Source organism: Spermophilus citellus (assembly GCF_964194105.1).
Source record: "Spermophilus citellus genome assembly, chromosome: 3".
Classification (NCBI taxonomy): domain Eukaryota; kingdom Metazoa; phylum Chordata; class Mammalia; order Rodentia; family Sciuridae; genus Spermophilus; species Spermophilus citellus.
Genome location: NC_138184.1, coordinates 140,031,295 through 140,051,661, shown reverse-complemented (window position 1 = coordinate 140,051,661; position 20,367 = coordinate 140,031,295).

Sequence of the window (20,367 nt, the reverse complement as noted above, 5' to 3'; positions counted from 1 at the left end):
GGGGGAATATCAGCATCTGTACTCAACATGTACAGACTTTTTTTCTTGTTATTGTTCCCTAAACAACACAGTATAACAACAATTAACATGGCATTTACATTGTATTAGGTAGAATAGATAACCTAGAAGTGATTTAGAACATATGGGAGAAGGGAGGAGAGGAGGGGAAAGGGAGGTGCTGATGAAGGAGATGGTACAAATTATGCTACGTGCAAGGACGAATGACAAAGTGAATCCCATGCACCAATAAAAAATAAGTTAAAAATAAAAAACTATTCAAGAAGATGGGCCTGGGGTATATGCAAACACTGTGCCTTTTTATATAATGGACTTGAGCATCTGCAAATTTTGGTATCGGAAGGGGGTCCTGGATCAAAGCTCGTGGGAATACTAAGGGTCAGTTGGGCATGAGCAGTGAAGACTGTTTTCTTAAAAATAGATATGTGTTACCACTTAATATGCCTTGTTTTATGTTTTATGTGTCAGTTAGAAATCAATTTAAATCAAATAAAAAAGAAAACACAACCTTGTGTTTAAAAAACATAGAATCATACTATCTACATTTCTATGAATCTTGCATTTCTCATTTAAAATGTCAGCTGAAGTGGCTTGTTTCCTCAGAGGTTTGTCATTTTACATGAAGCATTATTCTATCAAGGGTTTATCTGGAGTGCTATGGACCTGGGTTGATAATCCATCTCTCCAGCAAGTGTTTTCATCTCCTGAGTCTGGACCCCAGGAATGGCCAATGTTCCCTTCATGTCATATAGTATCCCAGACCACACAGGTAGTCTGAACCAGAACCTCAAACCCAAGCACAGCAGAAGTGCATAGATGAAATCTTCAAAGAGACTTTTATTTCCTCCATCCAAAACCAGGCTAAACAGCGAGTTAACTTACTGTTACTTTTTACTATAACTGGTATGCAAAATTTCCTTTAACAAATTACTTCCTCTTAGCTTCATGCAGAGGGTTCAGTCCCAGCTGCCCAAACTCAGAGCCAAAGGCTTATCTCTCGTCTTCCAGAGCACTCAAAACCTGGTTTTGAGATCAGCAGCACGCCCAAGAGGTTCCCAAGAGGTTCCCTTAATTTCCTGCTAACTCAGCCCTGCATTTAGAAAGATGTTGACTGCGCTTTATCAATTATTCTAGGAATTGGTAAGAAGACTTTTTCCATATATCTATTCTACTGTAAAGATCTGATGAAGTGAGAAGCCTATTACTGTATCTGCAGATCCACAGATGCACACCTGTCCCTTATGCATTAGACCAATCATCATGCCAAAGGCCTTTCAAAGTGCCTTTCATGCCCAATATAGTCTTTGGTGAACTCAACAACCCCATGAGGTAAACCAGGTATTAGTATCTTTGTGTTATAGAAAAAGCACAGGCGTCCAGACAAGTTAAGTGCCTTATCCCACAGAGGCCAAAAACCAAACTAGAGGCCATGCCAGGACTAACACCTTGATATCCTCTGCTCTTTCCCCTGCACCATCAAGCTCCTTCTGTTGATTTCTCTACCACACTTCTTAAAGTAAGCCAGATCTAGTGTCAGACACTAGGACCTAAAAAATAAAGAAAACGAAGCTCCCTCCTAGAAGCTCCATGTTGGTGGGGAGAATAAGTAAAATCTTCCAGGACAATCCACTCAGGTACAAACCACAGAATGAGCGATAAGGAGGAAGACATGGATTTTTCTCAGATGCCATTGATGACCTCTGTATCTAATATCGAGGGAGGAAGAAAAATGCTTCAGACTTTCTCTTGCTCAGCAAAACATATTGATGTTTTCAATAAAACCCTTCTATAATGAAAAAAAATGGGATTCAGAAAATTCAATGGCATAAAATGCTGAAGTTGCTGAAATCAGAAAGTTTTTCAGAAGACTGATGTCACAGAAGACTCTGGGCATCAGAAATTTGGGATGACCAGGAGGAATGTGCACAGCCCACTCCTGGGCACAAATCTGGTGGTAGAACTTGAGCCCATCCTGCTTGAACATTAAATAACATTAAAAGAAATCCAGGCATGGTGATGCATGCCTGTAATCCCAGTGGCTTGGGAGGCTGAGGCAGGAGGATCTCAAGTTCAAAGCCAGCTTCAGCAACTTAGTGAGGCTCTGAACAACTTAGTGAGACCCTGTCTTTAAATAAAAAAATTAAAAGGGCTGGGGATGTGCTCAGTGGTTAAGCACCCCTGAGTTCAATCCCCAGTACCAAAAATAAAAATAAAAAATAAATAACATTGGGACTGGGGTTGTGGCTCAGTGGTAGAGCACTTGCCTAGCATATGTGAGGCACTGGGTTCGATTCTCAACACCACATATAAATAAATGAATAAGATGAAGGTCCTTCAACCCTAAAAAAAATTTTTTAAATAAATAACATTAAAAGAGGCATAAGAAGCTACACAACTCTAAGTTAATAATTTTTTAAAATCCAAATGAAATAGACAGTTTTCTTTTGTCTAAAGATGCCTTACAAGAAACATAAAAGTCTAAGTGGTCCAGTTTCTGCAGAAGAAAGAGGGGGAAATGATCAAAACACAACCTCCTAGAAAAGCACCAGGCCCCAAGTTTTCACAAAAGAATTCTATACACTCTCAAAGGGCAAGAAATTTCAATGATATCCACACTTTCTGTAGTATGAAAAGAAAAGGAAAACTTCTATGTTATTCTTTATCAGGGGGATAGTATATTGATAATAAAACCTGATAAATATTTCACACACAGTAAACACTAAAGGCAAATCTCACTTAAAAATATCAATACAAAAATCCTAGATAAAATATTAATCAACAGAATGCAACAATGCATTAAAACACTAATACGTCATATGCAAGTAAAGTTGATTCTAGGAAGGCAGAGGTGGTTTTGTATTAGGAATTCTATTGATTGTTCATACCTACTGATCTAAGGAGAAAAGTCATAGTGATTCCTTAAAGGCAGAAAGAGCATTTGACAAATTTCAAGCCCTATTCTTGTTTTTTTTAAGTAAAACAAAATAGAGTTGGGGATATGGCTCAATGGTAGAGCACCTAGCTGCCTAGCATGTATGGAGTCCTACCTTCAATTCCTGGTACCTCAAAAAAAATTATTCTTTTCCAAACAAAATAAGCAGCTTTGAACAATTTCTTATATTTATCTAATATATAAAGCACATAAATATATGTATATGTTCACATGTATGTGTATACACACATATTCCCACATGTGTATCCTTAACATATTATATTTCTTAATGCACATGATTTTTAATATATGTGTGTACACGTGCATATACACATGTTGGATTCAAATACAGTCAGAAACAAGAAGGTTCACTCTCACTATTGCCATTCAACCTGGCCCCAGAGATACTATGAATGTAGTTATGAATATAACTAGACAAGAGAAAGAAATAAAAAGCCTAAAAACTGGAAATTACAATATAAAACTATTGCTATAATATCATTATATATCTGGAAAATTCAAGAAAATAGAAAAAAAAACTGCTTTTTCTCCACTTGCCACCCACCACCATTTTCTGTCCTTCTCTGCCTTGCCCATGTTTTGCAGTTGTCAGCGATGTTTTCTGCCCTCAAGCTTCCAGTAGCAAGCACTGGTAGAAGATCCAAGGTTCAGTGAAGGACCTGGTGTCTCTTCCCTCTTCCCCGGCTGCTTTCCAGGAGGGGGCTCTGTTCCACATACTACAGTCCTCTTTGGGTGCTCTCTCCTCCTGCTGCAGCTCTCATAGGACTGATGACACCATTTCTCCTCTGTTCCTTCAGGCCTGCAAGTGTACCAGCTTCCCACCAGGGCTGGTCTCTGGATGCCCTCATATGCTCCCTCAGCCTTGCCTATACCTTCATCAAAGGCTCTCCCTTTAAAGCATTTGTGTGGAATTCCGTTTCCTACCAGGCACCTGACTGAGGCATCAGCCCTTAAGAGAGGACTCACCTTACAGTTATGTTATCAAGTCTCTCCTTCCTGCTGGATTAGAACTAAGACGTTACAAAAAGAGGAGAGATGGATTGGAATGTCTGACACCTAATGAATGTCTGTCATCAATGCTTACTTGTAAAATTTCCAGTGGCAACATTATTCAAACAGTGCTAGAATACAAACGAACAAGACACAAAGGAGGACAATCCCCCCCCAAAAATAAGGGGTTTTAGTGCAGACAACAACAATAGGGATTTAAAACATAAAAAGATTTGATAAATTTTTTTCATGGAGTGTAAGAATGAAAACTTAATATCCTAAATTAATGTTTTATGCAACTTGAGATTTTTAAATAGGTGAAACAAAAGTATCAAATAAATATTGAAAGTACACATGCAATTTTTTCCAGTCCCTTCAAAGTTTGTATATTCAAGTAATCCATTTACACACACACACACACACATACACACACACACACACAGGAGCACTCTACAGTTACCGCTCCTTTCCCGGCCCTAGGGAGCCAGGATCCCAGGACTGACAATAACAAAGCTAAAAGGCTGGAGAAAGGCTGACAACTCCAAAACACAGGGCAAGGCAGAGAGGGAGCTGAGAACAAAGCCGTGCCTTCTTTCCTTCTCCCTGAGGAGCCTACAATTAGTGTGGCTGTGGAAAAAGTGACAGAATGGAAAAAGGAAGAATTCACTGCAGCCCTATCATCTCCAAGGCCACGTGGTGGGTAAAAATCCCACTCCTCCACCCCAAGTTGGGCAGGGACTACTTCTTAGGGAAGGAAGCAGTGCCCACCTCCCTCTGCCCCCAGGGAGACTTCAGATGTGATATGGCCTGACCAGGCCTTCATCAGAGCCTGGAGTTAGTCAAGGGCACTGATATGTAAACACAGGCCTGGTCCTCAATGAGGTAATACATTGAGTACCCTCCATCTAATAGAGGGGTTCCTCCCAGAAACATCTCCAACCCTCACCCTGCTTCTGACTCCTGTGGGATGCAGAGGCTCACGGTGTCCTTGGAGATGACTTAGGGGCAAGGGCCTCTGGATACTCCCTGCCCTGCATGTGTAGCCTGGAAGGGAGAGAGATGTCCCTTCTTCCTCCAGAAAGCTCAAAATGCAATCTTGGAGGGAGTTCACCATGTTCATTCACCACTGGGTGAAAAATGGCGATAAGATGGAACCCTCCTGAAATCTGTAAGCTGGAGAAGACAATGTTGGGGAGCAAAGCTTGGAGGAAAGAGCCCACTACTGAAATTTGACTTCTAATTTAATTTGTTATGCCTCAGAAAACAATATTCCCAAATATGGCCCCCAATACACCGAGTATTTTAAGTTAAAGGTCCTTAAGGGCAACAGAAGAGGAAAAACAGAGTTTGACTTTTCCTTATCTGCCTGCAGAGCAGACCCACCTAAGAAATAACTACCTTTAGTCTGTTCCCTGGGTTTTCATCAACTAAATTTGTATCTGTGGGAAAAAAAAATATAACCACTTCTGGGAAGATCTGATCACAAGCTGTTGCCCATCTCCTAAGTCCACTCAATTCCCAAAAGACTCATTTACTGTTGTCTGAGTATTGAACCCATACTCATTTACTCATAATTATTTACTTCCCCTCAAGAATCATCACATCACCTATATCCCTTCCTCCCTGAAGAAGGTATGGAAGAGCTGGGGTTGTAGCTCAGTGATAGAACACTTGCCTAGCATGTGTAAGACACTGGGTTCTGTTCTTAGCACTGTGTATAAATAAATAAAATAAAGGTCCATCAACAACTAAAAATATATATTTTTTTTAAAAAAAGATGGCATGGATCTCACTGGGTTTGGGGATAACCACACTCCTGTGATTGCTCCCTGCATATGTTAAATATATTTGTATACTTTTTTCTCCTATTAATCTGTGTATTGTTAGTTCAATCCAGCAAATCTTCAGATGGTGAAGGGCTTTTCCTTCACTCCTACAAATGCACATATTGTTCAAAATATCAATTTTCTCATATTCTTCAGAATATTTAATAAAATAGAACTTGCAAAGGAGAACACTAGAAAAAATAGAAATGACAGAGGAGAGAGAGAGAGATAAAAAGCAGCCCCTCCAACTGCAAGAAGGTCCACTGGAGGATTAGTTTCAGCTCCCTCAGGAGAGGGAGCCCCTGGAGTGTAGGAGGACACCTTGTCAGCAGCTCCACGCAGGTCCAGCCACCTCAATAGAAACCTGCAATGCTGCACCTTCCTGGTAGTGTTTGGAGGACATGGTAACCACATGCCATTTCTAGATCATCTGCCCATGCAGTTAAGACCAAAGAATATTCCCAACCTCCACTGGCAATGACTGTCCAGCCCTGGACTTAAGCTTCTTCCTTCTAAGAAGTAACAATACCTAGTAATTTGGCCTCATTTTTCCTTTACACAAAAGGAAAACCTCAAGCCTCCACTGCTTACATAGATGCCAAAAAGCATGCTTCTTGTCCTCTGGGAGTTTGCATTCTACCAGCACAGCTTGAACACAGCCCATGAGTGGAAAGCTACAGAAGACACTTAGAGGTCAGAGATCCAGAAACTAATCCTACCTCATACCTTCAGCTGTGTGACCATAACAAGTTCAGTCACTTCTCTGAACCAACCTCAGATTTTTCACTTGTTAAAAGAGATCATAAGAGGGCTGGGATTATGACTCAGTGGTAGTGCACTTGCCTAGCATGCATAAGACACTGGGTTCCATCCCCAGCACCACACTAAAAAAAAAAAAAACTAAATAAACAAAATAAAGGTATTGGGTCCATCTAAAACTAAAAATTTTTAAAATGCTTTATAATAGATCATAAGAATGGCATCTCAAAGGTTTATTGTGAAATTCAAGTGAGATTGTAATTGCTCAAGTAATATGAAAACTTAAGTGCAAAATTAAATCATTATTTTAAAAAATACTTGACTAACTGAAACTAAGAACCTGTGAAAGATGATTATTTTGACTCAGGGTCAGGTTGTTGAAAGTGGAGATGACATCTAAGAAGGGCCAGTTTAAACATAGCCCACATCAGTTTCCTGGGATATTTGCTCATTATTTCCAATTGCTGCCAAATAGGCGCCTATTTTCCTGACCCCAGCCATTCTGAAAATCAAATCAATCTCTGACCTATGCATACTTTTTCTTTTTTTCTCCACTTTTTTTGGTGCATTATTGTTGTACATAATGGTGGGATTTGTTGTTACATATTAATGCATGTGCGTACTATTTCACAAAGGCCTTGAACATCCATGATCTCACTTGATTTTAGTTCCATTTCATTCTATCCATCAGCTGGTCACTTGGACTCTCAAAAGAATGATGCAAACACCACAGGGATGGGGAGCACATTTTCACAGTTGGGGTGATTAAGACTCATTGGGGGTGTAAAAACATATTTCTGGGCCTCACCATCAGATTCTGATTCATTCTCGAATGATATAGAAGTGGGCCCGAAAGGATGCATTTTAATAAGAACCCCAAGTATTTCAGAGGCAAAGCGTTTCCAAGTACCCTTTGAAAAGCAATGCCATGGCATAAACCATGCAATTCAATCAACTAGAGTCTACCTTGCACTGTTCACCTTTAACTTAACATTTACCATCTTTCCAACCCAATTTCAAGTTTGAACCCCGGCTTTGCTACTTACTAGCTCTGTAATCTCAGGCAAGTCACTTCACTTTTGAAAGGCTGTTTCTTCAACCGTAAAATGAGGAAAATCAACTCTAAAATGTACTAATGTCACGAGTTCTCACAATATTTACTGTTCTGTTCCTCTTCCTGGACACAGAGATTTCATTTCCAGCTCCTTGCACCTGGGTTGGGGCCATATAGCAAAGAGAACCAGCCAGCACTCTAAGCAGGATTCAGCCTCAAAATCCTCTGCTAACAGGACCAAATCAGAGACCTAGGAGTAGGGAGCCACCAGAGCAGGTATAAAAGACTGGACTCACAAGACTTCTACACCCCATTTACTCAAGGAAAGAAGTGCCTGACAAGATTTCTAACCAAGTGGCATATCTTAAACAGCTCTCATTTTGACCAATGAAAAATTATTTCTAATTAACCATATGTTGATTTTAAAACTCTTTAACACAGTTAATATAACATAGTTGGAGCAGTTGGAGGAAGAGTTGAAGAATATAGAGATGCACTTTTCTTGAGTATTTCTGATTAGGGTATTAATGTTAACTATTCACTCCCAAAAGGAAGATTAAAGCCAACACATTCACACACACACACACACACACACACACACACACACACACACATCTAAGTTGAAAAATATGAATACATTAAAGACAATATAAAACTGTGGGAATTGGCCAGGCATGGTGCCACATGCCTGTAATCCCAATAACTCAGGAGGCTGAGGCAGGAAGATCACAAGTTCAAAGCTAGCCTTAGCAACTTAGCAAGGCCCTAAGCCATTTAGTCTCAAAACTTTCTTTTTAATTTTTTAAAAAGAGGAAGGATAGCATCTTCAACAAATGGTGCTGGGAAAATTGGAAATCCATATGAAACAAAATGAAATTGAATCCCTTTCTCTCGCCATCCACAAAAATTAACTCAAAATGGATCAGGGAGCTAGATATCAAATCAGAGACACTGCGTCTGATAGAAGAAAAAGTTGGATACGATTTACATATTGTGGGGTCGGCTCCAAATTCCTTAATAGGACACCCATAGCCCAAGAGTTAACAACAAGAATAAACAAATGGGACTTACTTAAACTAAAAAGTTTTTTCTCAGCAAGAGAAACAATAAAAGAGGTAAATAGAGAGCCTACATCCTGGGAACAAATTTTTACCCCCCACACCTCCGATAGAGCCCTAATATCCAGAATGTACAAAGAACTCAAAAAATTAAACAATAAGATAACAATAACCCAATTAACAAATGGGCCAAGGACCTGAACAGACACTTCTCAGAGGAGGACATACAATCAATCAACAAGTACATGAAAAAATGCTCACCATCCCTAGCAATCAGAGAAATGCAAATCAAAACCACCCTAAGATTCCATCTCACTCCAGTAAGATTGGCAGCCATTATGAAGTCAAACAACAATAAGTGTTGGCGGGGATGTGGGGAAAAGGGCACACTTGTACACTGCTGGTGGGGCTGCAAAATGGTGAGGCCAATTTGGAAAGCAGTATGGAGATTCCTGGGAAAGCTGGGAATGGATCCACCATTTGACCCAGCTATCGCCCTTCTCGGACTATTCCCTGAGGACCTTAAAAGAGCGCTCTATAGGGATACGGCTGCATCAATGATTATAGCGGCACAATTCACAATAGCTAGACTGTGGAACCAACCTAGATGCCCCTCAATAGATGAATGGATAAAAAAATGTGGCATATATACACAATGGAGTATTATGCAGCACTAAGAAATGACAAAATCATAGAATTTGCAGGGAAATGGATGGCATTAGAACAGATTATGCTAAGTGAAGCTAGCCAAGCCCTAAAAAACAAATGCCAAATGTCTGCTTTGATATAATGAGAACAACTAAGAACAGAACAGGAAGGAAGAGCATGAGGAAAAGACTACAGTAAACAAAGACGAATGGGGGGAGAGAAACGGGGAGAGAAGGGAAAGCACATGGAAATGGTAGGAGACCTTCAATGATACATAAAATTATAAGAGGTTATGAGGGGCAAGGGGGAGGGAAAAAGAGGGAGAGAATTGAACAACAGCAGGGGAGGTAGAGAGGGAAGATGGGAGGGGAGGGGAGGGGAGGGGGATAGTAGGGGATAGGAAAGGTAGCAGAATACAACAGTCACTAATATGGCATTATGTGAAAATGTGAATATGTAACAGATGTGATTCTGCAATCTGTATTTGGGGTGAAAATGGGAGTTCAAAACACAATTTGAGTCAAATGTATGAAAGATGATATATCATGAACTATGTAATGCTTTAAATAATCAATAAAAAAAAGAGCTGGGGATATGGCTCAGTGGTTAAATGCACCTAGGTTCTATCTCTGGTACCTAAAAAAAAAAAAAAAAAACACATGGGCACTGAGTCATTACCTTAGAATTAGGTGATCCAGAGCCCCAAAACTCTAACACCATGTGGACTGCGGTTTTTGCTTGCTTCCCCTCTGCCTTTAGTCCCACTCTCTGGTCCCACTCCCTTTCTCTTCCCCATCATCTTCTCTCCCCTTATTAACTCCCACTGAAGAATCATCATGGCGTTGTGGAAAGAGTCCAGAACTAGAAATCAGCAGATCTGTATCCTAACTCTGCCAGTCCATAGACTGTAGGACTCCAGCTCTAGGTGGGGATTTGCCTAACACAGTTACTCTCTCCATTATCTGTAAAGGTACCCAATATTTACTAAACAACTATCATGTCCAAGACTTAAGAACCTATATAAACTACCTTATTTAGATGAAGTTAGTACCATTTCCATTACCCAGATAACAAAATGGGCTCAGAGAAGTTAGTTCATGGAGCCAGGAAGTATCAGAGCCTTTGAGATTCCAGATCAAGGTTCTGGAGACGGCTTTCCTGGTGTGGTACTGCCTGGAGGAATTAGTAATGGGACACCTGAAAGTCTAACTAACTGGCGGTGATCTAGGATAAAACATGTCATCAATAATAAACTAAAAGGTGATTTAAATCTGCTTTCTTTATTAAAGGGGATCAATAAGGCCATCGGTCCCATCTCCGTCAGAAACCTGTTATGAAGAGAAGATGACAAAGAGGCTCCCCAGGGGCTTTCTAATCTGTAGAGTGCTGTACAGATCAGAAGTACCAGTCTTCCACCCAGCAGCAGGTAGATGTGCCACAGGTGGCTCAGAGCTAAGAAGGGCACCCCACTCTGCCCTCAGCTGAGACTAACTTCAGAAGCAATGACTTTAGTAACTATAAGAAGAGAATCAGAGGAAAGTGGTTCCAAGACTTCTCAGCCTTCACAGGACTCTGGGATCCCGATTTGTGTCCCTTAGGGGAAGGAGGTGTGTTGAGGGGGCAGTTCTTGGAGAATGTCACATTCAGGAGCCCAGTACTTGCTGGTCACACTCTGTTCTCATCAGTATTCCCTGTCACTAGCCTCAGCTTTAGAAGGCTGCTCGTGTCTGCTTAAATTAACTCAGAACAGGGACAGATGTTAAGAGATGTTGTGAGTGTTGAAAGATCAAGGTACCCGTGGTGTCGACACCTCACCCATCCACCCACAGATCTTTAAAATGACGAGAGTTTTGTTTTATTTTCACATTAGTCAGTCCTTTTAATTCAGCTAAAAGTTACCCAAAAATTTAATCCCAAGTTAAAAGCTTCACTGGTAAAGGATCATAATTATCCTGACATTTTAGAAATTGGCAAGAAAATGGTTGCTAAGGGGCTGGGGAGGTGAAGGAAAGAGATTGAGTAGATGAAAGCTGTCGGAATCCAGAGTTTCTCCTCCACAGCATTTGCCCAGGTCCCAAAACAAGAAGGGCTAAGGTGACATTCTTTATTTCCAGATGCCCTCCTGGATGACTTTTATTAGAGGCAACTGGTTTTCAAAGAGTGACCATTTGAACAGAAACATCAGCAGCAACTGGAAACTTGTCAGAAATACAAATTCTCTGTTCCTTGTCTGACCCACGAATCAGAAACTTGGGAGGGGCCCATGACTGTGTTTTTAGTAAGTCTCCACGTGCCTGCAATAAACACTTGGTGGTAACAGAATCACCTGGAAAAATTGGCTAATGTGCTAAAACCACAGCCCTATCCCCTAGCAACCAACCTAAGGTTCTGGAATTACCTCTCAGGTGACTCTGATAAGCACCGATGTTTGGAAACCACCAATTCTAACATCTAAGAGGGCCCAGCTAGAGGCAAATAGTAGCCACGTCATCGGGAATCACAGAAGTATTACATGGAAACCAAACAGACAAAGTCCGGCCAGATAACTCTTCAAGGCTGCCACTGGACAAAAACTGGTTGCATTTTAAAGCAATTTAAATCCAGTGCTTACAGGACATCTTTTCCAAATGTAAAAAAAAAAAAAAAAAGAAAAGAAAGAAAGAAAAGAAAAGAAAAAAAGGGGACAATAACTAAAAATTAAAAGAACCCTTAAAATATTAATACATAGATTATTCCCCCCCAAAAAAAATCACTTGCAACAATAATGAGGGTTTTCTAACAAAATCTAGGAGCCTTTGGTAATTAACCACAGATTATTAAGCAATAGAGAGCTGTGAACAATTTCTTGTTTGTTTTCTTATTTATTTACTCTGAGGTGCCTTTTCATTAAAGGGTTAAGTTTCTCCCTCTTTTCCCTCTTTTCCACCAAAGTTCTGCAACAAACAAACATAGAAAACACCCATGCTTAATACATACCAGGTTGGGCTGGGGATGTATGTATGTACGTATCTCAGAGGTACACCATGTGCCCAGCATGCATGAGGCCCTAAGTTTAAGTCCCAGCACAGCAAGAAAAAAGAAACACACACACACACACACACACACACACACACACACACACACACACCAGATCCTCACTTGGATTTTGTTGACTTATCTCACTGAATCTGCACAACAAGATGAGAAGGGAGTAGGGAAACAATCACCATGCCTAACAGAACAAATCTCAGAGGCTCAAAGAGTTAAAATTTCCATGAGAAAAAGTAGTTGACTTTGGACCCTGAATAGTGCGCTTGCCTGGCAGGTGTGAGGCACTGGGTTCAATACTCAGCACCGTATATAAATTAAAAAAAATAAAATAAAATAAAGGTCTATCAACAACTAAAAATATTTTTTAAAAATAATAAAATAAAGGGGAACAAATGGCAAACTAACACACAGAAGCTAAGAAAACAACTTAGAGAAATAGATAGGAACATATAGTTCCAGAGTCAGACTATCTGGGTTTATATGCTTGCTCTGTCATTTGCTAGCTGTGTGACTAGTTAATAAACCTCTCTGTGCTTTAGTGTCTTCAACTGTAAAATGATAATTTAAAAATTCCATCCCACAATCTCACAAAATAGCATCCCACAAATAATTGTGGGATGTATGTGTATGTGTGTGTGTGTATGTGTAAAAATTTGTTTAAAATACAAATTTTAAGCTAAATGCAATGGCATACACCTGTAATTCCAGTGATTTAGGAGGCTGTGGCAGGAGAATGGCAAGTTCAAGACCAGCCAAGGCAACTTATTGAGATTCTGCCTCAAAATTAAAAAAAAATAAAAATTATAAGGACTGGAGATATAGCTCAGTTGTGGGTTCAATCCCCACCATACACACACACACACACAAAGATAAGATATGGGCTGGGTGCGGTGTCAAACACCTGTAATCCCAGTGGCTCAGGAGGCTGAGATGGGGGAGAGGGAGATTGTAAGTTCAAAGCCAGCCTCAAAAACAGGGAGGTGCTAAGCAATTCAGTGAGACCCTGTCTCTAAATAAAATACAAAATAGGGCTGGGGATATGGCTCAGTGGTTGAGTTCAATCCCCAGTACCAAAAAAAAAAAAAAAAAAAAAAAGATACATATGCAAACCTAACTAATTTGCTCCCAGATTTCACAAGTTTCTGTTATTCTATGCAACACCATAAATTTTTAGAAATAAATCAGTTTGGTTCAGCAAAAAGCCACCAAGTTTCATAGTGAAAGACAACACACTTCATTTTTACAGATGATAAAAATGGACGTCATCTGCAATTCCAGCTGTCTGAAACCCACCATACTTCAGAGATGTAATCTCAAGCACTAATTTTTTAAATGACAAAAATAAGAAATCTAATAATTTTGTATAAGTATCCTAGGTGATATAAAACTCAGAATGTAATTTTAATTGGAAATATTATTTATGAAATAAAAATGGAAGGCATAAAAAAATCCTGTACAATCAAAAAGTTAAAGAATTTCCAGGGTATAGTCATTAAACCTAGAACAGAAATTAATTGAGTGCAAATTCCTAGAAATTGGTTTCATGACATTATAAATGTGTGAATTAATTGCAATATCCTAATCTTCTGATCACACTAGCAAAGGCATAGCAAGGAAAAAAAGTATTAACCATTCATGGATACATAAGTTTGTAAGTCAACTAATACCCCACACAAAAAATAATATTTAAGAGTTCCCCAATGTAGACCATAATACATTTGTATAAAAACTATTCACCTACACATTAGAAAATACTAAGTCTCCAGATACTTTAACAATGCTTTGCTCTTATACAATATTTATAATGTGCCAACCATTTCTACCTTCATAATTTCCTTTGAACTTCCTGGCATAGGGGATGAGATAACTACATTCGTACTCATTTCTAAAGAGAAGATTGTACAACCTTAGAAAATTTAAGTAAGCTGACCAAAGATGTTGAACTTAGCAGAACACAGGATCCTAACTCCTATTCTCTTTTTTTAAGTACCAAAAGATATGTCCATGAAAACATATTTAACAATGGTAAGTCCTCCCTAATCAGAACAACGTGTGTATTTCTTCTTTTAATTGTGGGGAGATGTCTGTTTGAATTGAACAAGAACAAATAAAAGCTAATGGGAAAACTGAAAATGTGTTTTTATTTTTTCACAGTACTGGGATTAAACCCAGAGGTAGGTGCTTTACCACTGAGGTACATTCCCAACCTTTTTATATTTTGAAACAAGGTCTTGCTGACAATATTTTTTGAAAGAAAATTCTCAAGGGAAAAATAATACACATATCCTTACCTCTCAGTGAGTCCAGGCGTAAGCCAATCCCCTCTCCACTAACTTCATCCTTTTGCACTTAAGGGGACCAACATTGTACACTTGATCTACTCAATCCTTGAAAACTAGCAAAGGCATAATAACAGATAATCCTCAGCTTTGCTTGAGATGAAGTGAGGATTCAAGAATGAGACCAAAGGCCAACATATATATTTAGCAACATTCTAGAGTGTCTTTTTAAAATTATGACCAAGAAATTTTACTCCCACTTGCACAAAACAGGACCTGCTTTGAATAAATGGATCTTTTGAATATCTCCCATTAAAATTTTTAAAAGTTTTGTCATTTCATTCCCTCAACTGATGAAGTGAAAAGATCTCATTCAGATATAATATTGGATATTTGCATAAAATTCTACAGTTTGCCAAGTACTTCTGCATGCATCTGGATATTAGCACAGAATTCTACAGTTTGCAAAATATCTCTGCATGCATCCTGTCGGCTCATATTTTCCAGCTACCTAGTGACATGAGTATTATTACCATCCCTATGACACAGATGAAACACTGGAAGCACAGGGAGAGTCTCTACCCAAGATCATAGTGAAGGCAGCAGGTGGAGACTGAGATTCACTGCTGACTCCAAATCTTGTGAATAATTTTCACTTCTCCCACATTGCCTGTCCTAAAAGTCTTCCCCTAAGCTGGCACCCCAAGTCCCTTCTGAAGGAACTAGTTCGAACCCTGGCTTCCTTCTTCACAGGAAAAATTAAGTCTTGGACCAGCAAGAATTTTCTGCCCTTTTCCTAATTCCCCTGGGACAAGGCAGAAAGGAATGCTTCTTTTGTACTTGTCTTTCCAAGGCGACAAAAAAGACATTTCCCTGTGGTACTGGCGCCAGTACAAAGCTGAATAAAGGGGTCCTTGGGGTGTTAGCTGTCTTGCCAGCTATGTTTAAACCCCAATGAAAAATAGTCCTTTTAAAATAACCCCTACTGATCTAAAAATAAATTTTAACTTTTAAAAGAAATTATGGCCAAGACGACAAGAAGAGCAAAGTCCCGTTGGGATAGAGAGTCTTCTCTTCTCCCCCTGAAGGTAAGAAGTTCCCTAAAAGGTCTCCTGGCAGGAGCTCCCCGCGATTTGTCAGGCGAACTAGAGAAACTCACCCGCAGGGCTGCAGCTTCGTGGCAAGCAGGATTGGGACATAGTCTCCACTCGCTTCAGCACCGCGGACAGCTCCCGGCTCTCCAACTTCGGGCGCTGGTCCCGGCTCTCGGCTGCTGGCAGCGCCTCCCAGGCTGCGGGAGGATTGGGCGTCTCTTCACGAGTTTGGGGGAACACGAGTGTGTCTCTGTGAGCAACCGGAGTTGCCGATGGAGCCTCGGGCTGCGATGGCGATGAGCCCAACTGCACCACGGTGTTGCGGGACCGCGCCAGCGCCGAGGAGACCGATCCCATCTCGGCGCGCCAGGCCGGGCCCAGGTGAGCGCCCCGGCTCCCCAGAGGATCGACACCCCTAAGCTGCCAAAGGCTTACTTCCTTCAGGCATCGGGGCGCCCTCCACCGACTGCTCCACCTCTGTCCCTTCAGGAAGAAGAGAAGGCTGCAGGGAGTGCTGCCCGCCCACCCCAAGTAGACTGAAGTAATCTGGGTGGTGTCAGCGCCTGACAGTCCAATGTGGATGGGGCACTTGGACAGAAGGAAGATGTTGAGGTACAGAGATTGTCCGGAGGCTTTAATGGGGGCCCGAGAGAAGAAAGGGGCGTGGCATTGAGCACGGGATACTTTTTCCCCCACTTTTGCACTCGGTTCACCTGGGGACAAAGGCTTGGCGCCCTGTTCCTCTCCTCCTGGCACATCTGGGACGCTTCTGTCCCGGAGGAGGATGGAAGGTTTCGCGAGGGCGAAGGAGGAGCCAGGATTGTTTTCTTCTCAATTACTCTTCTTAAAGCTAAAGTCTTGCTCTTCTAGGCTGTGCTTCCTGGAGGGTGCCAGGCTCAGGGCTGCTTGGTGATCCCCTCCCCAGCATGTCTTCTCCAGTGTCCCTAACCCTGGACGCCGCCCTTTTATCCTTCCTTTAGGGGCTTAAGATCTGAGAGGGAGGCGGAAGTGCCAGCAGAATCAGCTGAGCTACATCTGGCTCAAGAAAGCAAGCAGGGAGGCGCCAGCAGGCCCTGGGGGCTCCCAAGACTGGAAGCCGAGCAGCCTGGGGCCCTATTAATAGGCCTGCTTTGCTGGCCAGGATGAGGCCACTGGCCCCATCTGTTTCTCTGCCTGCAATGAGAAGATAGTGGTGCCTAATGTGGGGCAGAAGGGAAACCTGGGATAACGTTTCAGTTAAAAGGTGTAACTGATCCCACCCCTGTCCTCCTAGCTACTCAGGAGGCTGAGGCAGGAGGGTCGGAAGTTGGAGACTGGTCTTGGAAACTTAATGAGAGTCTGCCCCCCTAAAAAAGTGGGGGGAGGGGCGCTGGAGTATAGCTCAGTGGTAGAAGGCCCCTAGGTTCAATCTCCAGTACTGCCCCATCCAAAAGAAGTGTAGCCCAGAGAAGTCTTGCCCAAGGTCACACAGCCAGTTAGTGATGGAGCTGTGTCTTGCTCATGGCACTCTTTTTTTCTAAATCTGTTCTCCTATCCATACTGCTCCTGTTCTAAAGGTTGTCAGGCACTGAATTATGAAACAAGACACTTGCATAATACACAGCAAATCTGATGTTGTAATGTGTGAGGGGAGAGTGACCTCATAGAGGATTCCTCAACTAGCCTAGAAACCTGCCTTCCTCTGCCTTAGCATCCAGCACTGTTATGGGTTGGATGTGAGGTGTCCGCAAAAGTTCCTATGTTCACAAAGGAATATTTGGAGGTGAAATGATTGGATTGTGAGAGCTGTAACATAATCAGTGCATTTGAGTTGGGCTGACTGGGTGGTAACTGAAGGCAGGTTGGGGGTGGCTGGAGGAGGTGGGTCTGGGGCATACCCTGGAGAGGCTCCTCTTCAGGTGGCCCTATCCACTTTCCCTATCTGCTTTCCCTCTGCTTCCTGGCTGCCCTGAGCAGAGCAGCTTTCCTTCACCACACCCTTCCACTATGAAGTTCTATCTCATCCTGGGCCCAGAACAATGGACTCAGCCAACCATGACCAAACCTCTGGAACCTTGAGCGAAAATAAACTTTCTCTCATCCAAGTTGTTCTTTTCAGGTGTTTTGTTCACAGCAATGCAAAGCTGACTATCACAAGCACTCTTTTTGTGGCAGCATGATATGTGTCTTGACACTGTCATCTATGAAATGCCATGCACACAAGTAAATGAAAAGTAGTATTTTTGTAGAGATGGCTTCCAAAAACAATCAAATCAGCAAATCCAAAAATTGGAGAGGAACAGGAAAAAGAGGTTTTCGAGTCCCAAACTGGTAATTTAGAGAAAAGACAAGTCAAGGGATTAGCCAGGATGGGACAGCTATGATACAACCGAGTGTACTCTTCCTCCATGTGTCTCTCTCCCTCTCCCTCTCCCTCTCCCTCTCCCCCTCCTTCTCCTTCTCCCTGTACCCCTCCATTTCCCCCTTTATTTTTCTCCCTCCCTCCCTTTCTCTCTCTTTCTCTAGACTCTTTCCTGTGATGTGGGCAGAAGCTAAAATCCTAGACTCTGAGCCAACATTACACACAGAAACCTCCACCATTTAGGGACACACATACCACTACCTCCTACAATTTGCAAGGGCTAGAGTAGTGTCTTCTCACTTCTGCCAGCCTCAGGGACCCATGTTCTCAGTGCAGGCAAAAGGACCACAATAGGATCCACCTGCCCATTTTGGATTAGTCTGGGTTCTCCATAGAAGCAGGATCTAAAGGAGATATAGATATATGCAGATATAAATAGAGAAAAGGGAATCAAGATTAATCATGAGTAATGAGCTCATGTATTTTTGAGGTCCCATGACCAGCAGCAGGCAAGTTGAAAACCAGAAGAGCCTATGATAATTTCAGTTGGTGATTCCAAAGGCCTGAGAACCAGAAGAGCCAATGGTGTAAACTCCAATTTGAGTCTGGGTCTGAAGGTGGCGGAAGACTATCAATCAGAAGAATTCTCCTTCATTCCAACTTGTGATTCAATTCAAAGAATTGAATGAGGCCCACTAACCTTGGAGAGGGCATCCTGCTGTACTCAGCCCCCTAATTCAAATGAAATCTTACCCAGTAATTTCCTCACTGACACTTCTGGAATATGTTTAACCAAACATCTCAGTACTCCATGGCCCAGTCATGTTAACACATAAAACTAGCTACAATGTCATGCATTTATATGACTGTGTTCATTTCTTTATGATTTTTTGAATACCTTTTTATTCTTTTATTGCGAAAACCCCAATATAAATCCTCACTCTGGGAAAACCCTCTCTTAAGAAAGAGAGTTCTGGGTCTGGGGTTGTGGCTCAGTGGTGGAGCACTCGCCTCACACGTGCGAGACCCTGGGTTCGATCCTCAGTACCACATAAAAATAAAATAAGTGAAACAAAGGTATGTGTCCAACTACAACTTAAAAAAATAAAAATAAAAGAGAAAGTTCTTTTATTCTTATACCTTGGCTTGCCCTTCCAGTAAATTAGACATAGGCAACTGTATTGCCATGGTTTAGATGTGGTTCATTCCCTAAAGACTGATGTGCTGGAAGGTTGGTCCCATTGTGGTGATGTTGAGGCAGTGGAAACAGAAAGAGGTGGGGCTTAATGGAAAGTAATTAGTTCCTGGGGGCTCCCCCCTTATGAATGGATTAATGCTCTCACAGAAGTGGATAGAATTCGAGAGTGGATTATTGTAAATAATGCAAGGCTGGCTCCTCCATGTCTCTTGCTTCCTGGAAGTCTTGCCATATGATCGCTCCTTCTCCCATTTGTTCCCTCCATGATGCCTTAGCTGTGATGTGATGTAGTCAGAAGGTTCTCACCAGAGCTGAATGCTCTAGATTCTCCAAAACTGTGAGCTAATAAACCTCTTTTCTGAATAATGTATCCAGACTCAGGTATTGTGTTATAGCAATACAAAATGGACTAATACAAACATTAATAATGCAAAAGTGGGCATGGAAAGAAGATGTCCCTGACCTACCCTAAGTGAAATATTCCACTTAACTATACCTATTGTAAATATACATGAATATGATACTTCTTCTATATGGAATGGTAAAGAGATGCTATCCTAAACCTCCAGACTTCCCCTGCCACTCTGGCTAACACAGGCCTTCCCCCCAAGACAAACAGACACACAGACACACACACACACACACACATCTTATAGCCGGCCAGCACAGCAGGGGGCCTTGGTACTGAAGGTAGTATCTGATTGATTGGACCTCTAGTCTCTTTTTTTTTTTTTTTTTTTTGACATGTATAGTACTAGGGATTGGATCCAGGGTTGCTCTACCACTGAATTACAACCCTAGCCTTTTATTTATTTATTTGTTTGTTTGTTTATTTATTTATTTATTTATTTATTTATTTATTTTTATTTGGGAGACAGTGTCTTGCTAAGTTGCCAAGGCTTGTTCTGAACTTGCAATCAGATGAGATTGCAGGTGTGTGCCATCATGCCTACTCACACTATTCTTACCTATTTTGAATATTCCTATCCCTTACACAGTAAGGGCTCAGTGAATGTCAATGCCTTTCCCCTTTTCATCCCTTCTGTGTTTATTCTTTCTAATGACCCTTCAGGATTTTTTCCCCACTTTTCCAGATGAGGAAGTAAATTCATCAGCAAG